Source organism: Vitis vinifera, chromosome 4 (genome assembly GCF_030704535.1).
Source record: "Vitis vinifera cultivar Pinot Noir 40024 chromosome 4, ASM3070453v1".
In the NCBI taxonomy this organism is placed as follows: Eukaryota; Viridiplantae; Streptophyta; class Magnoliopsida; order Vitales; family Vitaceae; genus Vitis; species Vitis vinifera.
The window spans coordinates 8621062-8641327 of NC_081808.1; the positions used below are offsets into that span (position 1 = coordinate 8621062).

Here is a 20266-nt window from a genome sequence, read left to right on the forward strand (position 1 = left end):
TTGTCAAATTGGTTGTTATCTGCTTGTGTAAATAGTTTGTTATCAAGGAGGAAACATCACATAACTTAATATACTTACTTTTGGAAGTTCATTTAGTTAGACTGTCAATAGTGTTAAACAGATCACTATTTTTTTATTTTTTATTTTGCTTATAATTTCCTTTTCAACGAAGATGAAAATCTGTACATAGAATAGTTCTTTTGGGCATCAACGAATTTCAAAAACAGTTATTTATTGAAATATATGTTTGGTAAAGTTTAGACTCAAAACAGTTTTTTTATTTTAAAAACAAGTCATTTTTTTCATAATAAATTTAATATTTTTTAGACTTTTTTTATAGAACATTCTAAGAAACTGAAGTCCAAATTATTAAAAAATATATTGAGTAATAAGTTAGTAAAATAAAAATAATAATAATGAAAATATAAATTAAAACTTACAAATAAGATTAATCGAAACTAGAGTTTGCCTTTGCTCAAGTACTTACAATTAGTGACAATCATCCCCTAAGATGCAACAACCACTTTCTTATGATAGTAATACTTCAAATTATAAGAAATGATAAACAATAATTCGTACTTTCTATAAACGCTTAGATGCTTTCAAAATATTCACTTATAACTCATACTTAACTTGGAATGAATTACCACACTTAGGAATGACTTGGAATGGAACACCACACTTGGAAATGACTTGAAAAAGAATGAAAATGTGATGTTGTTGGAATAAATGAAATGTTATGGGGGGTCCCTTTTTGTAGGTGCAGATATGTCCCCTAGAAGAGATGTTTCCGCTTAAGGGTCTCACCTATCTAATCACCTATCTAAAAAATACGTCTTATATCTTTTTAGACGATGTGTGTCTTAAATGGAAAAAGTTTTTGGAAAAAAAATTAAAAATTAAAAAAACCACTTTATGTAATTGGGCTTTTCTAGTTACATCCAAAAGCGTGTGAGCTAGGTGAGGCCCAAGTCCACTCCCATCTAGTTAAACCCAAGCATGTATGAGCCTAGGTTCAAGCCTATATTTTGTTTAAAGATTTCAAAATGGTTATAAAGTCCTCTCCCAACTAGTAATCTTTAAATGTAGAGTTACTTTCTTCCATCACATTTTCCATTGACACATAGGTCACTTTTGAGTGCAATTTTTCATATACTCATAAATGGTTTTCGACATATAAACATATTGCATTCATCTAATCACAATGATGAATGCATTCCATCATGGCCCCACCTTAAAATATTTATCAAGCGCACTCAAAGATCAACTCAAAGTAGTCTTTATATCAGAGTTTAAAAACCCATTTTCCCAACAATTCTCCTCATGAATGGAAATTGACTTGTTATATGCAAATGATAGGTAGACATTTGAGACAATACTATTTGGAAAGAAGTTACATTAGGATAGATAACTTGTGGCTTTGAACCTTCCTTAGTGAAATAATAGCGAATTTACTAGCTAGTTAATGATGGCGATGTCTTAAATTGTTCAAATTTTTATACAAATCAAGTCAATAGTATTCACAGAACTCCTTCATGGAATTCATTTATATTAATGATTGTGTTCATTTGGACCTAAACAACTCCTAGTTTTTCATGATACTCTAGAAAATTTAAGCCTTAAAAATTCTCGTAGAAACAATCTTATTTCACACTCACATAGGTGATTCCTATTAAAAGTATCCTAGCATACTTCATTTGGTTTTTCAAGCTATAAGATTCATTAAAAGCAAAGCTTAACCTAGTTCACATTGTAGATAGCACTATTTCATGATAGGAATAGATAAGAGAGATTATCTCTTTAGTGCTTGTCTTAGTCATTCATGACTTAGTTGTCCCTTTGAACTTAGATCTTGGGATTTCTAGTTAACTAGTTTAAGACCATTATAATGACTCTTGGTCATAGGCTTTAATCACATTCCCTTCGATGAGCATTTATTTTGATCTCTTGACAAAACCTTAGTAAGTTGATCCAAAAGGTTGTCCTTTAATTTGATATAATAAATGAAAATTACTCCATTTGAAAGTAATTGTCCTACTATATCATATCTTCAATGTATATGATGAAACTTACCATCATATATGATATTTGTGTCATTCTAATAATTGATTGATTATCATAATGAATTTTATAATAGGGACAAGTTTTGGCTAACATGGTATATTCTCCTACTTCATCAAATTCCATTCTGGTCTAGCAATACATGTTTGCTTTGAGGACTTTCATGATACATATCCTCCTCCTATTGTGAATACATATCCATTGGTCGATTTGGTGTCTTTTTTATTAAATATCCACTTTGCATCACTAAATCCTTCAAGTACAATCAAATATCTTAATGTAATGAAATCCATAATTTAGAGTGTATCTTAGGTAATAAGAACCATAATTATTTCCTTCCATTGATCTTTTCCTAGATTGTTTGTATATCTATTGAACTTATTGAATGCATACATATGTTTTGTTTAGTCATGTATAGTTCATGAGATACATTAGACTACCTATTATGCTGTAAATATTCTTATTAAAATATAGTTTGACTAGTTTTTTTAGCTAATTGTAGATTTATGTCTATTGGTGTCTTTAGTGGACTATATTCATATTTATTTTTAAGTATTTTCTCAATATAATACAATTGAGATGGTACTAGTCCACTAGATATCTTAAAGATTTTAATTTTTACTTCCAAAAATTAGTATATTATCCATGTACAGACATACTATTACATAACCATTGGGTGTTCTCTCAGCATAGACACATTTATCATATTCATTAATCTTGAAGTCGTGTGACATTGAAACGTTGTCAAACTTCTCATGTTATTGTTTTGGTACTTATTTTAATCCATTTAAAGATTTAAAAAGCTTGCACACTTTTTTCTCTTATATAGGAGCAACAAACCTTTCAAGTTGTTTCATTTATATCTCTTCTTATAATTCACTATTTAAAAATGTTGTCTTGACATCCATTCGATGAATTTGAAGATTATGTAATGCAGTGATCATTGTTAATATTCTAATGAAAGTTATTTTTATGATTGGTGAATATGTATCCACAAATTCAAGACCTTCTCTTTATTTAAAATCTTTACCTATCAATCTAGCCTTGTATTTTTTTAATTGATATCAGCCTTTAATGTTCTCTAAAAGATCCATTTACAACTTAAAGGCTTACTTCCTAGTGGAAGATTCAACAACTCTTGTGTATGACTTAGTATGATGGATTCAATTTCACTATTGATAGGTTCTTTCTAGAACAAAGCTTCTTGAGTTGATATTGCTTCTTTGAATGTCTAGATTCATTCTCTAAAATATAAGTCAGATCAAAAGACTTAAATACTCTTATCCTTTTATTACCTCTAGGTTCTTCAACATTTTGATGACTACTAGTAGTATGATATGTTCTTTTCTAAGAACTTTTTTCTAGAATACTTTCAAAGCAAAGGTGTTCTAAAAAAATAAGGCATTTATTCATTCAATGATTACATTTTCATGAATATCAAGAATGTCTAATTTATATAAAAGGAACCAATATGCATTACTATTATTGGCATAACCAATAAAAATACACTCCATTGTTTTAGGCCCTATCTTAATTTTTATGGTTATGAATAGCTACTTTAGTTAAAGACCCACAAACTTTCAAATATTTATAGGAAGGTTTTCATATTTTCCATAGTTCATATGTAGTTACATCGTTTTTCTTGTGTGGAATTTTGTTAAGAATGTAGTTTGTTGAAAAAAATTATTACCCCTACAAATTCTAGGGTAAACCATGACTTATCACCATAGCATTCATCTCCTTTAATGTTTGATTCTTGTGTTTAACAACACCACTTGATTGGGGTGAATAAGATGCACTAATTTGATGAATAAATCCATGTTTAGATTAGAACTCACGAAAAGTTGCTTCATATTTTCCGCCTCTATCCCTTCTTATTATCTTTATTTTATTTCTAAATTAGCATTTATGATTGGGATTAATGTGAAAGTTCCACAATAAATTTAAATTTTTTAACTTGCCCAAAGAATTAAAATTCACATATTCTAATTTATCATGCCATAAATTAGAAGACTCAAGCAAATAACCAAAAGAGTTAAGTGGTGTTTGTTTTTTGGCTGAATAGAAAAAGCTAAAATATTTGTCTTTTTCTATTCAGTTAAAAGTAACTCATTGACATCAACCAACATAATTAAACTAAACTTACTAATAACAAGTTTACTTTAATTATGTTGGTTAATATCAACAAGGAACTTTTTCCATTCAGCCAAAAAACAAACACCACCTTAGCTTAATTATTATTACTAAAATCTTGCAATATAGTCATTACATTCATCTTTAAAAGCCCATTTATGGGACACCCTTTGCCCATATATAACCTATTCTTGTTGAATAGAAACTTATTATATTTAAAAACCATCTTGAACTCATTTTTACTTAATAATGAGCTAGACACTAAATTCTTGCAGATATTCAACAAATGCAGCACATATTTGAGAGTGAATTATTTCCCAAAATCATTTTTACTAACCTTTCTTATGCCTCCGACTTTAGAAGTTGAATTACCCATGTATAGCTCACTTTTATTTATTTGCTCATAAGAAGAAACATCTTTGTATTTGAGCATACAAATCGAATAGCTCCTGCATCTATCCATCACTCTTTAGGGTTATGTTAGGATAGAGCTCTTAAAAGCATGACATGATGTAACAATAAAGGATTTAATTCTTCAATTTTTTTTAATCTATTTTATTCATGCATTATAGTATCAGAGCATTTAAGCCTATCATCTTTCACATTGTACATGACTTGAGTGCATTAGGAGTCACACGAAAGGTCCAAGTCATGGGTTCATTACAAGTAGATAAGTTATTCATAACTGGTTTATAGACTAGCAACCTATTTGAAATTGTAGTGTACTACCTTTTAATTGATGGAATGACTTATCTTTATCATCGAGATAAGGTTCCCATAGTGAGGACACGAGTGTGTATGGTGAGTCATGACCTATAGCGAGTGATGACATTAGCTATTGGGTATTCATAACTTCACCAAGCTACTATGTTGTATGGGTTCTTACCTTAAAAGGATACAAAGCTAGTGTTGAATTCTTTAGTCTTCAATGACTTTAACCTACATATGAGACCCTAAGTTCCCTATGAATTGGATCACTATTGATAAAAGTTAGTAGCAATAGGTATACTCAAAATAGGAACCATAATACCTCATGGGTTTGAGATAGTTACTTCATACACTCTTGTTATTTAATCTTCTAAAAGGAGAAACCCTAGCCTCTATCCCCATCAGATAGGATTCCACCTCCTCACGTAACAAGATCCAAGAAAAAAAGTCATCACATAGAAGATCTATTAGTCTTCAAGATCCATGTCAACTTTTCATTGATTGGAATCAATTTGTGAACATCTAGATCTCAAGCATAACATTTATTCTCTAGGTATATTTTTTTAATATGTATCATGTTTTCACTACGTAGATCTAGAGCCCCTAGGATAATTTTGCATTCACCCTACAAATCTAAGGATAAGAATGTAGTAATCTAGGTTTTCCTATATGTTATCCACCATATTAACTTCAAATACCATAGCATAAAAAAGAACAAATTTGTCACAAGAGTTCCTTGTTTCTCTTCTTTAGTCATGTGTACTAGATTTTTATTATCATGTCCTTTGAAACAACAATCTTTCACTTGATGGCCTTATTTATTACACACATCACTTCTGATTAAAAATTTTAAGACTTACCTTTCCTTCAAGTACGACATTTACCAAAGTATTTCCTTTTTTTTTTTCTAACACTAGGTTTCTTCTCCACCAAGTTTGCCTTGGAATCTATAGAAAACCTTCCCAATTTCTTGTTAAAAGCTCAATGTTCTTCTTCAATCCTCAATTTCATAATCAAGTCCTCAAATCTCATCTCCTTATGCTCATGCTTCAAGTAATTTTTGAAATCTTTCCAAAAGGGTGATAATTTTTTAGTTATAACTACAACTTGGAAAGACTCACTTATCACCATCTTTTTTGCATGTATCTCATGCAAGATAATTCATAATTCTTAGACATAACTATCTTGGAGTTTATCATTTTGAATTCCAAAAATCTATCGACTAGATATTTCTTCAAGTGCACATCCGTGATTACTACTCAAAAAGTGTTATTTGATAGCTTATACTTAACTCTTTTAAATACTTTTGAGTAGTAGTTATCACCTTTTAACCCAATTAACATATTAAGGACCCTTGTAATCAATTCTAATGAAATTGTGTTAAGTTTTGGTGTTTTGATAGCTTTTTTATCACCAAACCAATCCGAGATTGAGGAGAGTTCTTTAGGAATCCATGGAAAAAGAGTCTGGACACACCATTGGAGAGCGGCGGAACGTGGGCTGTAGCAAGGCTTGCTAGCTTTAGTCAATGTTTTCCATTCGGACAAACATATTCGGATAGGATATGCTATCATCCGGATGAAGTTGAGCTGGATGGGTCCCTACACCTTACATACGCAAACGGTCCCCCTTGCGCAGCATAGCTCGGTCCACCCGGGGAAGAATTCCGTGCGCCGACATTTTACATCCGGATATCTCACAGCTGGATGGGAGAGGAGGACGCTTCAACTTCTCCGGATATACATATCCGGACCTTCTAATAACGCTCACCCGGAGAGTTTTTCTCTCAGTATACAATGTCGCGGTGTTATCCTGAAGCTTCCTGATATTTTCGACCGACATCTTGAGATATTTCCGACCGACATCTTGAGATATTTTCGACCGACATTTTGGGATATTTTGCTTTAGATATTTGATGTCTAAATCCCTAAACTCTCCTTATAATCCACCTATCATAGGACTCCTTAGTCTTTAAGTAAGAACAAGGGGTGAATAACCTCTTATATATAGTTTGTAATTTCCTTTACACAGAACATCGATCATATATCATCGATCATATATCATATATATCATATATATGAAACCGACAAACAGAGCACTTGCTCTGTTTTTCCTATTTTTGTTTTCTCGTTAGTTTTCTTTCTAGCCAATCAAATTTTGAGGATTTTTCCTCAGAGGATGAGAGGCTAGGCTCTTTGTCTCTTGGAGTAAAGAAAGCTGGGTAAGTTTCCTCATGCATAAATTGGAAGTTTTGTTGTTTTAGTTTTTAATGAAGAGAAAGTGTGATCCTTTAATGATTTCTATGTTTTTAGTTAACTTAAAACACCTTCAAGTCACTTGAGCCAACACTTGGTAAGGCACGTGATCTCCATCCATGGAGATGCACTTGTTTATCTCTTGCGAGCTTTTGGGAAGTGACTTGGAGGTAGGATTTTCTAGAATTGCCAACACTTGGTAAGCTTTTGGACTCCAAGGAGACATCCATTAGTTATCTCTTGCGAGCTTGAGAAGGGAAGTCTAAAGTTAAAGATCACCTTGAATAGCAAATGCTAGGTGAGAGGCACGAGCCATTGCAAGTTGTATCAGTGAGAGGGAATTAGAGCTGAAATCCATTTAAAGGTTACATTTGTACAACACCGGTTAGAGAATTGATTATATGTTAATTCTCTAATGCGAGGAAATGAACCAAATGACCAGAGCTCTCTTTTTGCATAAGGAACCTCCCCTATGAACCCAAACCTCCAAGGAATGTTTTTCTTCATAAGTAATTTCCATTACTTTCTTTTTGGTTAGTTTAAGACCAAACCCTTTTCACTCAAACATCTTTATGTTTTTTTTTAAAGCTAACCTTGAAATGAAAAAGCACCAACTCAGCTTTGAATTGGTATCAGTTGTGAGTTGAAAACCCTTCCTAGTGAACGATCCTAGAGCCACTATGCTATAGTAGCTTTGTCTTTGCTACCCTAGTTCATGGTGTAATAGGTTATAAATTTTGTTGATTACTACCTCAATCAAGGAGCGCCAGCTGGACATGAATCAGTTGAGACACCAATTGGGAACGAATCAATCCTCTATCCTATACTTTTTCTCTAAGGACTTTCACAATTCCTTAGTAGTATATATTGTATATATTGGACTATACATACTTTATAGTGTGTTGTCCAAACCAAGGATGAAAATTTTTGTTTTTTTCATCGAAATTTCGGCGATATTTCGTGTTTCAGCCGATGGCGAAACGAAATAGGAGGGCGAAATGTCGACGGCAGAAATATCCAAAAATTTCGCCAAAAATCGGATAAATTTCTTTGAAATTTTGGTAAAAAAAGAAATTTCGGCGATTTTTTCAAAAAATCGCCTCTAGTTGGAAAATTTCTGAGAAATATCATTTTGTTTCGGTTTATTTTGGCAATTTTTCTCCGATTTTGTGAAAAAAAAAAAATTGTACCTGTAACACTAGCATCGATGCTGAACGGAGGCGATAATGGCGGAACCATCGGTGGTGAGGTCAAGTTACACAACCACGGATCAAACGGTGGTGTTAGGGCTTGAAGAGTGGTTGATTTCTTGGCAGAGAGAGAGAGAGTTGAGGTGCTGGGTTCGACGAGCAGGGTGATGGGTCTAGCGAGCAGCGGCGATGGGTCCGACGAGCAGCAGTGATGATGTTGGAGGCTTGGAGCCACTTTGGCGAGGTCGAGACAGAAGTGGCATCACATGTAATTTTGTGAGGGACGCCTTGCACCTACTGCTCATCCAACGGCTCCTAGTTTCCCCGCATTGATCTGACGGTTCAGATTTGGTCTGACCTCCAACGGTCAATTTTTTGTACATCTGATGGTCCAAATTGAAGCTGGATGTGATCCAACGGTTAGAATTGAACCCTAACGTCTATGTGATGATCCAATGGTTAGATTTTGCCCAGATTTCGATCCAACGGCCAATTTTGTTTTCCAACGGTAAAATAAGATTCCAACAGCTTTTTGGCCCAATTTTTTTTTCTATAAATAGCTTATTTTTCACCAATTTCATCCACATTTCATATTTGATCTCTCATTGCTCCCAAGGTTACTCATTTTGTTTTTAAGGTATGTTTGTTTTAAATTTTTATTATTTTGTATTGAAGTGTTATTAATTAGTATATTATTTAAATCTTCAATTTTATTTATTTTCTTTTCAATTGTCATGAATTAGTACATAAATGTTTTTTTCTTTTCATTTGTAATTATTGAATTAATTAGTACATTTTTAAAATCTTGAATGAATTAGTAGATTTTCATATAATTAATTTAGTTTAGTTAATTTATTAACTTAATTAACAATATTAGTAGCTTCCCAATTTTTTCAATTTTTTTATATTTTCATTCGTAATTAATTAGTACATTTGAATTAATTAGTACATTTTTTAAATCTTGAATGAATTAATAGATTTTCATAGAATTAATTTAGTTTAGTTAATTTATTAACTTAATTAACAATATTAGGAGCTTCCCAATTTTTTCAATTTTTTTTATATTTTCATTCGTAATTAATTAGTACATTTGAATTATTTAGTACATTTTTTAAATCTTGAATGAATTAGTAGATTTTCATAGATTTTCCTATGTACTTTATGTTGATGGCATCATTACCGACAACCATGAATTTCAAAAAATTAAAAGAAAAAAATATGTAGTTGTACTATAGCCATATGCATTTCAGTTAACATAATAATGTACATTCAATTTGTGTGTGTATAAATAGGGAAAATTGTGATTTCTGGTGAGATGGACCTAAAAATTGACCCAATATCCTCATATTGCTCATAATTAATGATAAGGATAAGAAATGGTGATAGACAAAAATACTCAATTGACTTATCACATGCTCATGCTAGTGTTTGTAGGATCCATCATTTATAGGGATGGCAATGAGGTGGGTTTTTTTGGATACCCACCCTGCCCCGCCCCTAATAGAATGGGTTTCAATTTTAATTAAACAAGTTTGGGAATTTTTTTAAAACTTAGGGCGGGTTTGGGTATTGCCTTGTCCCATCTCGTCCCATCCCACCCCACCTTGCCCCAATTACATATAAATTAATTTTGGGTTATTTGGTTAAAGAGGTCAAAATAACCCCCATATTTGCAAATATAATCCACCGGTTAAAAAGCAAAACAAAATTGTTGATTTAGACAAAAATGGCCTTCTTCTTTTTTTTTTCTCCAACACTTACAACTTCTCATCTTTTGCTTCATTTACAGAACAACTCCTCATATTTTCCAAAAAAAATTCTCTCATCATCTTCTTCTACTTCATTATCTTCTTTTGATGCACAACACGGAAAGCTCATCTCCTCTTCCGCTTCATTTATAGAATGAGTCCTCATCTTTCATCATCTTCTTATATTTCATTATCTTCCTTTGATGCACAAAACAAAAAACTCATATTTCCTTAAAAATTCCTAGAAAATTTCTCGTCTATCCTCTCATCCTCTATTTCATTCCGAATCCTTGGAAAAAAATTGTTATTCTACTTTTTTCAAGTTATCTCATATTGTATCTTCAAGCAAGAAGGAAACAATGAGTTCATTGAAGAGTGATAAGAGAAAAAGATTTAAAAAAAAGTGGCGAAAAAGCAAAAATGCCAATTGCAAATAGAAGAAAAAAGTAAAGCAAAGGAAAGCGAAGCTACTAAGCAAAAATCTCAATTACCAATAGAATAGGCAAGTGATTTTGCTAAACCGGTGAATGTAGTCTTCACATATGATAAATTATTGAAATTTTTAGAGATGTTATACAATTATATTTGAGTATGGTTAATTTTATTAGTTAAATGTTTTTAAAAATTTAGGATTTATTGAATTGTATTCAAAGTATAAAATTGTTATATTTATTTATTTAGTTGTCCATTGTTATTAGTTATGTATTTGAGTGAATAAATTTAGGTTTTTTAGCTGATGTTTTAAAATATCTGGGAACTATTATAGTGTGTTGAAAAATAATAAATTGCATATTAATATTGTTTTAGTTTTCTGTATTATTATCAATCATGTCTTTAGAGTGAATTAGATATATTCAATGTAATAGCATCTAATTAGGGATAAGTTTGCAAAGAATTTATAAAATTTTAGGGATTTTTGGAAATTTTAGGGGTATTATACAATGGTGTTTGAGTAGGTCTATGTTCTTTACTTGATACTTTTAAAATTTTGGGAACTATTGAATTGATTTCAAAATAACATATGGTATATTTATAATTTTTGTAGTTATATATTGTTGTCAATTATGTATGTAGAGTGAATAAAAAATATATAATGAATTCATGCAATGAAATGTGATTAAGGATAAGTTTTTAAAGAATTTATGAAATTTTAGGATTTTTGAACTTTTTAGGGATGTTATGTAATGACATTTGAGTAGTGTTAAATTTGTTAGTTAATAATGTTTTTAAAATTTTGGGAACTATTGGAGTGTGTTAATCAGTATTGTATAATATTTATAATTTTGTATTAAATCTTTACTAGCTTAATTTTATTTAATTTATAGACTACTACTCCTTCGACATGTTTTAAAGTTAAAATACCTGTAAAAGAGCACTTCCCATCAAAGGCTTCATGTCTATCACACTTGAGTGTAATAGAAAATATTAAAAAGAAGCTCAATAAGGAACAATTGGAGAGGTTCAAGGATTCTTGCTTTGGACATTTTTTGCTTATGCCAGAACTTAAATTTTCAGCTCAAATTGTGCACCACATGTTATTATGTCAATGTCTTATAAAGAATGATGATGAAATGTGGTTTTTAGTAAATTCAAAGGGATTAAGATTTGGTGAAGATGAGTTTGGATTAATCACTGGTTTAAGTTTTGGTCCCATTCCTCAGCATAATGAAACATCAATGAGAATAAGGGATGTTTACTTTAATAGTGAAAACAAAGTGTGTAATGATCATTTGGAGAAAGTTTTTCTTTCTTTTGGTGAAGTGAAAAAAAAAAGCAAAAGAAAAATGTTGATAATCTTAAAGATGAAGACATGGTGAAATTAGCCTTATTGTACTTTCTTGAGCATGTTCTACTTGGGAAAGAAGGGAAAAATTTAATAGACATGCAATGGGTTGGTCTTGTTGATTGTTTGGAAGTTTTTAATAAGTATCTATGGGGTAGGATTTGTTATGAAAGAACAATTTATGGGCTGCAACAAGCCTTGGAGAACCGGGTGTCAAAATACCAAGGTAAAAAGCAACAAAAGGGTAATATAGCATATGAGGCATATAGTTTAGTTGGATTTCCATATGTCTTCCAAGTTTGGGTGTATGAGACTATTTTGATTATCAAAATGAAATATGCTAATCATGTTGCTAAGATTTGCCCACAGATTTTAAATTGGAGTGCTACTTCCACATTGAGGTTCACTAAGCTCCAACAAATCTTTTTGGACTCCAATGTGAGTAATTTTTTTACCATATATTTTAATAGTGTTGTCACTTACATATTTGTATATGTTTATGTTTGTTAATTAAATTACTTAACTTGAATTCAATTGTTATCTTTGTGTTCGTTGCTTAAACCTACTTTGGAGGAATGTCAACAAAATTATTACAAGTATTTGAATAAGTTAGGGTCAGTGAAGGGTGTTTCTCCAAAAATTTTAAGCCAACCAACAACCCCGGAACATGATACTATGGGTGACCTAGAAGATGAAGATCACCCGGTTGAAGTTAATGCGTATGCTGCTGCTGGTGCTACAATGGAAAACAAGAAGAAAAAAGATTATTCTATCCTACTTTCAATTGAGGTAACTCTACTATCATACATTCATCTATAAATGTCATTTTTAATGTTTCAATTGTAATATAAAGTTCAAAAAAAAATTCAAATTGAAAACTTAACCTCGGTTAAGTTAATCATCAATGAAACTTACCCATAGTCAAGTGAAGGTTACTTTGACAAACATAACATAACTATCATAAGTACACATCAATTTTTTTTAAATTATGACTATAATTTTGGTGTACAATGATGTATGATGAATTAAAGTTTCATTTTTTTTATAACATGTGTAGAATCTATGGATAGAGTTCATGAAGCATATAGAAAAGTCTAAATCAAATTTCAATTATTTGAAGAAAGAACTGAAGGAAGTGAACAGAAAGATTGACAACTTAAGACAAATTTTATTGGATGTTAGTGATATATTTATTGAATTTTATATTTTATTCAATCAAATTATGTATTTTATTTCTATATTTCTACTATCTTATTGTATGGTGCATATCTTATTTTAGGTGAAGGGGCAAAATGAGTCATGTGTTATAGATAATACAAAATTTCAAAATCTGGTACAAAAGGAAAAGATATTGGGATGGATTTTAATTCACTGGATGACAAGTTTGAGAGTGTGATGGAAGATAACGAGGATAAGAACCATGGTCATATAGATGTGAAGACCAATACAAAAGAAATAACGGATATTGTAGCTACAGAAAAACACATAATAGGGATGGAGAAAGATGATGATGTGATTTTTAATCCAATTGTTGATATTCCCATATTATTTGATACCCCTACCGTACTAGGCAACTTTTTGATTTATGTATTTCCAAAGCAACTATCCCCCACTGTATTTAAGCGAAGATGTGAGTTGAAAAAATCCTATTTTTTGCAACCTCCTTTCACAGACCCTACATAGAGAAGGAAAATTAGAAAGGAAGGGGAAACAACATTTGACTTTAATCATTTGCAATCTATTTATGAGAAAGCAAGAGAAGCCTTTCATAAGTGGTTGAGTCTTCAACAAGGGTAATTATCTTTACTTTAAACTTGTAATAGTTTCTTTTTGGCAACTTCTTTGCTTAACCATGGTTTTTTGATATATTATTACAATAAGGTTTAAGGTTGATATTGGTTACTTGCATGCGGACAAAGAATGGTTTGAGTCACTAGTTCAGCATGGTTCATGGCTCAAAGACATGGTTTGTAAATGTTCTTATTGTGTTTGGTTTTACTTATTAGTATATTGTTATTATAATGAAATAGTATAACTAATGTTTTTTTTTTGTATATGTTGTCTAGCATATTGATGTTGCTTTCTACTTTTTCCATAAGTGGATAATAGAAAAGCCCCCTGCATTTTCTCAAAATTTTACCACCACAGATACAATGGTTTGGGTATGTATAATTTCGTTTTACTATTGACCCTCATAATACTAGTTAAATTATTGTAGTTTAACTATTCTTGTTTACCTTTTCTTATATAGAAAAATATGAAAGCAAGGTGGGAGAAACATGCTAAAAAGTGGAATAAATTCCAAATGCAAGCAGATGATATTCTTGTTGACTATGTTAATGGGCTTCACCCAATTCCTTCCATGAAATGGTCTGAAGTGGACATTGTTTATGTCTCTATTAATATTTGAAGTATGCATTGGGTACTGGGAGTAGTTCACCTTGCTCAGAGGAGAATATTTGTGTATGACTCATTGATAGGCATTAATAGTGATAATTGACTAAAAGGTGCCAAAATACCTTTAGCTAAATTGTTACCGCATGTTTTGTATGTTACATCATATTATGGGAAGAGCGGTGATCCTAAAAGTGAAGAACAGTGGGACATTGAACGGTTGCATGATGTTCCTCAACAAGAGTATGAGTAAGTTAACAAATATTCAAACTTCATCTTATCATTTCACCTTTATACCTTATACAGTAAATTTTTTTTAGTCATCTTAATTTTGATTACTTGTGTTTCATGTAGTGGTGATTGTGGGATGTTCCTGATTAAATATGCAGAATACTTAATGCATGATCATCCATTAAGTTCACTGACCGGTTCCCGCATTGATTGGTTTAGAGAGAAAATGGCAACTGAATTGTCCTACTTCAAAATTTTACCCATGTAGTGGGTTTCATTTTGATTATGTAATAGGTTTATATGTTGTTGAGTGTTGACTATTATTTTAGATGAATTTGACTTGATGCTCAAAGTTACAATTTTTGTAATGTAACTATAACTTTCAACTTAACTATAGTTAAGTTATTTGGTAATGCAAATCAACAATTGTTAAGTTCAGGTGAATATTCTGAGTGTGAATTTAACCACAATTAAGTTCTTTATTAATGCAACTCAACCATTGTTAAGTTCAGGTGAAAATTCTAATTGTGAACTTAACTATGGTTAAGTTCTTTATTAATGCAACTCAACTACTGTTAAGTTTAGGTGAAATTTTTGATTTTGAACTTAACTGTGGTTAAGTTATTTGTTAATGCAACTCAACTATTGTTAAGTTTAGGTGAAATTTATGACTGTGAACTTAATTGTGGTTAAGTTCTTTGCTAATGGAACTCAACTACTGTTAAGTTCAAGTGAAATTTATGACTGTGAACTTAACTGTGGTTAAGTTCTTTGTTAATGCAATTGAACTACTGTTAAGTTCAGGTGAAAATTCTGACTGTGAACTTATCCATAGTTAAGTTCTTTGTTAATGCAACTCAACTACTATTAAGTTCAGGTGAAAAAATTAACAAAGAACTTAACCATAATTAAGTTCTTTATTAATGCAACTCAACCATTGTTAAGTTCAGGTGAAATTTATGACTGTTAATGTGGTTAAGTTCTTTGTTAATTCAACTCAATCATAGTTAAGTTCTTTGTTAATGAAATGATCATCAACTTAACCATAGTTAAACTTAACCAGGTAATTTATATGATAAAACTAAAACATTAACTTAAAATTTCAATCCATCATTCAAAAAAATTGCTCTAAGCATATATAAAAAAATAGGCTCAAAAATTCTTCATGGCCTTATACAAAAAAAAGTGTAGATACATAGCTAAATCATCCCCAAAAAACAAATTTTGTGGTAACATTATTAAAGCGATTGATGAACTAGTTGTAAGGAGAATTCTTAGATGTTGATATTGTTTTCAACAATATTGACACAACTATATTCATCTCTAGGATGTAATGGGATTGGTCGTTTGCATATTTTTCTATTATGCCTATAATCACCACATCTACCATAGCATCGTGTGCCTTAACCTCTCCACTTGAATGAATTCTCTCCTTTCTTGGTTTTCTTGCTGGCCACCGAATTTTTGGTGGTAGCACAACTCTACAACAGATGTCTTCCGGAATGACCCAATCTTTGTTATTTCCAGTAGGATATATAGACTTTGAGTATGAAGATATAAGTGAGTTCTTCATATAGTATTGAGAGCAAAGAATATAGCATGACATGTTTCCATATCTACATGCAGCAATAACATGTGCACATGGAATATGGTCAAAATCAAACATCCTACATGTGCATGAACGGGTTTACAAATTAACTTGATTACTTACCCGAGCATATTTGACATTAAACTCCCAAGAGTTGATAGGCTCAACCTCATAACCTGATGACTTATTAAACCTTAAGCACAACTCCATGCCAGCCCATGTAGTAAGCTCAGTTTTCATTGACAATGTTTGTTGTTGGCAATTTGAAAACCATCTCTGAAGTAAGTTTCTCAACTCTTCAACCATTCGCACAATTGGAAGATCTCTTGCAGTTGAACAACTTGGGACAACAAACTTCAGCTTCCAAAATTCTAATATTTTTAGAAATTCAACCGGTCTTGGGACTACACAAGTCTCCAAAACTGGTCCATATCTTCTCCAATCACTTCTAAGTACTAAATTCAGAGGCCTCAGTGGAGATTTTCAAATTGTTGATGGGTAACTACGTTCATCAGCCTTTCAAATAGTCAATGTGATCGGTAAAGGGGAAAGAGGAGTAGCACTTTGGACAACGGAGAATGGGATTGTAAGAAATTCAAATCCTACTTATAAGGCTGATCTAAGAACCATCATATGGCCGGGAGAATCTCCTTCGATTCCTAAAGGTTGGGTGCTTCCCACAAACGGCATGAAGTCCTTGAGAATAGGAGTACCAGTGAAGGAGGGGTTTAGTGAATTTGTAAAGGTGACACCAGATCCTATCACTAACATTACAAAGGTCACTGGATACTGCATAGCTATCTTCGATGCTGTGATGGCAGCATTTCCATATTCTGTTCCTTACGAGTACATTTCGTTCGAGACCTCTGATGGCAAGCCTGATGGCAATTACAATGATTTGATATATCAAGTATATCTTCAGGTTAGTTCATGAACTCCTTAGCTTTCCAAGCAGATAGACCTAACTCTAGCTTAACTCCAGTTATAAAACCAACTGCAATCCTCTCATGTTATTCTTTGTGTGCATAGAAGACGAGCAAACCAGAAATTCCAACCAAATGCATTTATAGATTGGTCCAAAATTCTATTGTGAACAGAAGTATGATGCTGTTGTGGGAGATACTACTACCGTAGCGAACAGGTCCTTATATGTAGACTTTACGCTGCCTTATACAGAATCTGGGGTGTCAATGATTGTGCGCATTATAGATAAAAGAAGTAAAAATGCATGGGTTTTCTTGAAGCCGCTGACTTGGGACCTTTGGGTGACAAGCGCTTGTTTCTTTGTCTTCATTGGTTTTGTGATTTGGGTTCTGGAACATCGTATAAATGAAGATTTCAGAGGGCCTTGTTCAAATCAAGTTGGCACGATCCTCTGGTTTTCATTCTCGACCATGGTGTTTGCCTAGAGTAATTGCTCTTCCACCTCCTCGAATATACATGGCAATGAAAAAATTACATGATAGTAATTGAAAACACCGCATATTTCCATGCTGTCAGAACCTTAATATGATAACACTCGAAACACAACTGAAACCAACTATTAATATATGGACATTCCATACAATATGCAAGTAAAGTTCAGGATATATTTTTATGTTTCAAAATTTATATTTGACTTGATATTGATGTTCTGAAGCTGATCTTCCTTTCCATTCTTAAATTATGTTTATAGAGGACAGAGTTGTGAGTAACTTGGCTCAGTTCATGGTGATCATATGGTTTTTCGTGGTCCTGATTCTTACTCAAAGTTATACTGCCAGCTTGACTTCAATGTTAACAGTTCAATAGCTGAAGCCGACTATCACAGACATAAATGAGCTCATAAAGAACGGGGAGCGTATGGGTTACCAGAAGGGCTCTTTTGTTCATGAATTCTTGAAGTGGATGAAATTTGATGAAACCAAGCTTGTAATCTATGAGTCTCCAGAAGAGCTAGATGAATTATTTTCAAACAGGAGTTCAGATGGTGGAATTGCTGCTGCTTTTGAGGAAATCCCTTACATGAAGCTTTTCCTTGCAAAATATTGCTCTAAATACACTGCAGTTCAACCAACTTACAAGTTCGGGTTTGGATTTGTGAGTCTCTCTCACGTACTTGTGCATAAGTTTTCAAACTTTGCTAATTGGTTTCTTATTTTGTAAATTTTCAGGTCTTTCCAAAGCGATCACCTCTCATACCTGATGTTTCAATGCAAGTCTTAAACGTGACTGAGGGAGCTAAAATGGTTCAATTTGAGAAAGCATGGTTTGGGCAGACACCCAGTTGTCCAGAGCTCACCAGCTCAGTTTCTTCAAACAGCATCGGCCTTAATAGCTTTTGGGGCCTATTCCTCACTGTTGGAGTCGCTTCATCTATAGCTCTCATCATATGCATCACCACTTTCCTCTATGAAAATAGAGATACTTTAGTACACTTGGATCCCCCAGCTTCAGTATGGAGAAAAATTAAAGCCATGGCAACACGCTTTGATCACAAAGACCTCAGCTCGCATACTTTCAGGAAAAGTGAAATGGTACATAGAAGTGGCATCAATGGTATGGATGCAGTTACAGCCTCGCCAGCTAGCTACCAACTGCCCCCCAAGTCCGTCAAGCCTTTCCATCCAAACAGAGAGTAATTTTGCTTTCTTCAGAGACCAAGAAACGCCTTCTTCTGAATATGGCGATCCATTCAGTCCAAATAGGCAGACATCTCCACAGTAGTATTTGATATTAATTAATCTTACTAATACAAATCAAGTGCAAATGATTCCGCCTCAAGTAGCAGCTGCGAATGACTGATTCATTTTCCTTTTGTAATTTAAGCCAGTGGAACCATTATCCACAAATGTGGAATATTTCATGAAAAAGTAGCACTGTAGCTATAGCAAATTTGGTTAAAATATTTGAGGGTATATCTCAATGATGAACTACACCGAGAGGAGGAGAGGGGCTGAATAGGTGTTTTTAAATAAATTCGAAAAGTTCTCCCAACATATATATATATATATATATATATATATATATATATATATATATATATATTATATTTTCCTTTAAATCTTTACAATTTATATTGCTTTCTTCCAACATCGATTCAACATTAAAGAATAAAATACGCAAGCAAACAACCTCCTATAAGGCCACTAAACTAATTTACTCCGACTTCACAGTGGATAGAGCAATGCAGGATTACTTCTTAGTCCACCAAGTAATAGTGACACCATTGAGTCAAAAACATATCTCGTAGTGGATTTGCACTCATCTCTATCACTAACCCAATCTGTATTATAATATCCTCTTAATCTCAAGTCTCCACCTCGATAGCAAAGGACAAAATCTCTACATCCTTGGAGGTGGCAAAAAATCCTCTTAATTGCTCGCCAATGAATGGGGTATGGGTTACTTTGGTAACGATTGACCAATTGAACTACGAAGCATATGTAGGGTCAAGTACACAACATAACATATATCATACTTCCAATTGCACTCACATAAGGAACTCTTACCATATGTTTCCTTTCTTCATCATTCTTAGGGCATTGATCAAGGCTTAGGTTGTAACCCTTCTCAATAGGGGTGTTAATAGGTTTGCAATTTTGCATTCAAAACTACTCTAGAATATTCTTAATATGAGTGATCCCTTAGGATCTTAAGTCCGAGCACAAAATTTGCTTCCCCATGTCCTTCATATCAAACGTGGAGGACAACCATCCTTTGGTAGCAACAATTATGTCCATGTCACTTCTAGTTAATAGAATGTCATTGACATACAAAGATAAAATGAGGAAGTCTTTCCCTGATCATTTAACATATACACAATGGTTCTCTAAATAATATTTCAAAACCATTAGACGTAATTGTCTCATGAAATCTAAAGTACTACTATCTAGATGACTATTTTAGGCCATAAATGGAATGCTTGAGATGACATACTTTGCACTCTTGTCCCTCAACCTCAAAATGAATAAGTTGATCCATATAGATCTCCTCATTTAGTTTTCCATTGAGAAATATAGTCTTCACATCTATTTGGAAGATCTCTAAGTTCAAATGTTCAACTATAGCTGGAATAAGGCGAATAGATGCAAATCTCACCACTAAGGAGAATGTCTCTTCATAATATATATCCTTTCTTTGGGTATATCCTTTCACCATTAAATGAGCCTTAGATTTGTTGATTGAACCATTTG

General features: G+C 32.5%; 1 pseudogene; it reads left to right on the plus strand.

Annotated features, from left to right (window-relative positions):
* Positions 1–12553: 12553 nt before the first annotated feature.
* On the plus strand, positions 12554–18712 carry LOC100247025 (glutamate receptor 2.7-like; annotated as a pseudogene).
* Positions 18713–20266: the final 1554 nt, after the last annotated feature.